Below are 3,989 nucleotides of genomic sequence, written 5' to 3'. Positions count from 1 at the left end.
ACTCCTTTCCCCTGCCGAGTGAGTCACGCCTACCTCGAAAGGGAAATGGCTTAATGGTGTAATAATAATAATAATAATAATAATAATAATAATAATAATAATTTTTTTAATGAAATTGTACCTATTCTATGTTTGTTTTAAAATATATCTTCTTCAGTTGGAAAACTTAATGTTTGGTTAAAAATTCATGTATTTGGTTCAAAGTTAATTCTCATGATTAAAAATGTACGTTTTTGGTTCAAAATTCAACTACTTGGTTCCAAATTCATGTTTTTCTTTAAAGATTCATCAATTCAGTTCAAAAAAAATTTTTTGCTTTAAAACTTTATTATTTTCTTTAAAATTTTTTTTCTTTAGATAAAATATTATTTTTAACTAAAATGTAACTATTCCATTTTTGCTTAAAAATTTACCTTTTATAGTTGAAAATTCATTTCATTTGTTAATAAGTATTCTTTCTTGGTTAGAAATTCAACTCTTTTGTTGAAAAATTCTTTGTTTTGATTTAAAAATTAGTGTCGTTACCTTAATTAGAACTGAAGCTAGTTTGGTAGTATATTTATGTAAAAAGAAACAATTTGTAATAGTAGTTTAAACATTTTTCAGCAGCAATTAGTTAAGACATTTTTTAAGTTCCTTCATTAGTTTTTTTAGATTTAAAAAATATTTTTTACAGTCAAGAACTATGCTTCAAAGTTCACTGTTGTTGAAACCAAACCCTTACCTTTGTGAGATCTTGACGCTCCAGCCATAAAAAGTTTTCTGACAAGTTGATTAATTTGGCCTCTAAAATTAAAATTAATTTATTTTATGAACTAAATTTTTAATTAGGTTACATTTTCAGTTGAAAAAATAAATTTTTAACCAAGAAAATAGAAGTTTCAACAAAAGACATAGTTAAATTGTGACTAAAAAAATTAATTTTCAACTCTAATAATTTTAACAATGATAACGAGTTGTTGAAACAAATAATTTTGTTTACTTTAATTAACTATTTAACTCACTCTAATTGTAAGTTAGTCAAAAAGTGGCAAATTAAAAAAAAACAATTTTCTATCATTATTCTAAGATAATTTTAATAATAATAATAATAAATAGTTTAAACAATTGTTGGTGTCAAATTTAATCAGTTAATGCCTGGAGCTGACTAGAAAGTCAACAATAATATGAAAAGTTCGAGAAACCCCCGACTTTCTTGCTCTATCGTAAGAGGAAATTGCTAAAAACAATAAACCGAAGAGAGATTGCAATTAGCACCGAAATCTCGCAAAACCAAATTTTTCACATATAGCGTTTCTTTGGGACCCTATAAAACAAACTTTTGGGAGTAATATTTAAAAGGTAATGAATGATTCATTGGTACGCTATAGCTGATTGTGAAGAGAAACGTCGAGTTTCAACTTGTTTCATCCAAATATTGAGGCTTCTTCGTCATATTTACTAAAACTTAGTGGAAATTCGTCTTAGGCTCCATGGGGTTTTTGCAACAACAACAAAATAATTTTATTTTTTATGAATTAGAACAAATTTTGGGGAGACATACTTCAAATTCAAGAGAAAAATGTTGCAATGCATTTTTTAAATACAAATTGTTTTGAATGTATAAAATACTTCTTTCTACTGATGATTAGATGTTGAAATACATTGCTTAAACAATTTGTTCCTGTTTGTGAAAATTTTCGCTTAGATAGAGCTAGGAAGTCGTGATTCATTCCAAATTTTTAACTTTTCAGTGAGATCCAGATAGAAATCAATTATGATTAACAGAAAAAATTATTATTATTATTATTATTATTTTTATTTATAAGAATGTTCTCCTAAAGTAATGCTAGAAATGTGCAGGTTTTTCCCAGAACCTCCACTTTTTGTCCTCCTTTCAATTAAAGTAACAGAATAATTAATTGCAGTTAAAAAAATAATTATTCTAACAATTTATAATTATTTTAAAAAAATATTTTATTTGAATAATGCTTGAAAGTTGTGGTACTCTTATAGAAAAAAATTGCTTGAACAAAGTATGTATTATTGTTTGCAACTACCTTCTATATTAATGCTAGTTAGCTGCGGATTTCTATGAAATTTTGAGATTTTTGTCGACTTTTACCTTAGTAAGGTAATTACTAATGCAAGTTAAAAAAATAGTTGTTTAAACAATTAATTATTGTTTATAACTATCTTCCCTTGAAAATATTTTCAGTGACAAATTTTTTACCGAAATTTCTTCTTGTAATTCAAAACAAAACTTTTACAAGTCATTTACAGGACTATAGTCCATCCACCTGCTCCTGAATATTTTCATTATTCGTTTTTATCTCTTGTATAAAATAGCTTTCTTGAGATTCACTTATTATTTGTTTATAACTAAAAAGACAAAGCAAAACTAAAAAATTCAGAAAAAACTGTCTAGCCTAACTCTAAGAAGAGATAGTTATAAACAATAATAAATTATTTAAATAGGCATTTTTGTTAATTTACATTAATTGTTACCTCGCTAAGTGAAAAGTGGGCAAAAAGTTTAGGAGTTCAGTACAAACCGCTACTTTTTAGCACTTATCAAAGAGAAGATAGTTATAAACAATAATAAATTGTCATAAATTGTCAAAACAACTATTTGTGTTAGCAACTTGCATTATTTATTACTTAACTAAGTAAAAAGTAATTAAAAATTTAAATATTTTAGAAGAAACCACCATTAATTTGAATTAATTATTAACTCACCCTACGTGAAAAGTAGACAAATAGTTGTGAATTTGAAAAAAACGCAACTTTGTAGCATAATTTAAATTTAATATTATTAACAATAGTAGGAGATTGATTAAACAATTATTGCTTTATCAATTAATTGGATTAGTTTCAATAAATTATTTATCTCAATCTAATTGGACATTGACCAAAAAGTGAAATTTTTTTTTAAACTGCAATTTTCTAGCTTTATTCTAAGAAAATATTAATAACAAAAGTAATACATAAATTGATTAAACAATTATTTTTCTAAACATTAGTTGAGTATCACCTCACTCGAATTAAAAATTAAACAAGAAGTGGAAATTTTTTTTATCCACGACTTTGAATCTCTATTCTAACAGGAAATTTGCTAAAAATAAAAATAAATTGTTCAGACAATTTATTTAAGCATGTAATTATCAATATAAAGTAATGTGTTATGTATTAGAAACAAGTTGAATATAAAAAACGCAAAAAAATCATGGTTAGCGTAAAAATCTCGAAGAATTCATTTTTTCACTCATGGGGTTTTTTTGAAAAAGGGTACAGCCGGCTACGTATGCATAAAATACCACCAAAGGGAATCAGCTTTTGATACAACCATTTGAGAGCATACAATCTTAGCTTTTTACTACAAAGTAGACACACCCCAGGGGCGTAATGTTTTTCAACATTAACCTGAGCTCCCGGGCTTTTAAAATTAATATGGGGTTTTAAATGGAAAAGCTCGATTTTCAAAAAAGTTGAAAAAAAGTACTTGTTATAAACTTTTTGTTAATTAATCAAATATAGTCATAAATTAAGGAGTATTCAAGAAATAATTTTCACTCAATAACCTTTAATTCAAACACCCCTGATCACTTTTTATTGTGCCAGGAAAATGCCCCAAAAATGCGAAATAGCAGTTTTCTATCAAATACATACTAAAGACGGTATTTTTTTAATTTTCGCAACATAAATAATTTTTAAACAATAAGTGACGAATTAAACAAAGTTAATGAATATCAAATGTATGAGTTCTGGTTTAAGATATTTGGTCATTATTTAAACAATTTCAATTGGTTTAAACATTTTTTTCCCCGAAAGTCGTAAAAAGTTATTAATTTCTGGAAATAATGACACAATTAAATAATGTTAGGAGCAATTCATTTTGCAAGGATATTTTATTATTTTAAGCAAATTCTTATTTAGATAGAAATTTATTGTATCAGTTATTGCAGGAAATAAAAACTTTTCACGATTTACAGAGAAAAAAATTGGTCAAT

The sequence above is a fragment of the Belonocnema kinseyi genome, chromosome 4 (assembly GCF_010883055.1).
Source record: "Belonocnema kinseyi isolate 2016_QV_RU_SX_M_011 chromosome 4, B_treatae_v1, whole genome shotgun sequence".
NCBI lineage: Eukaryota > Metazoa > Arthropoda > Insecta > Hymenoptera > Cynipidae > Belonocnema > Belonocnema kinseyi.
Note: the sequence above shows the minus strand (reverse complement) of the source record.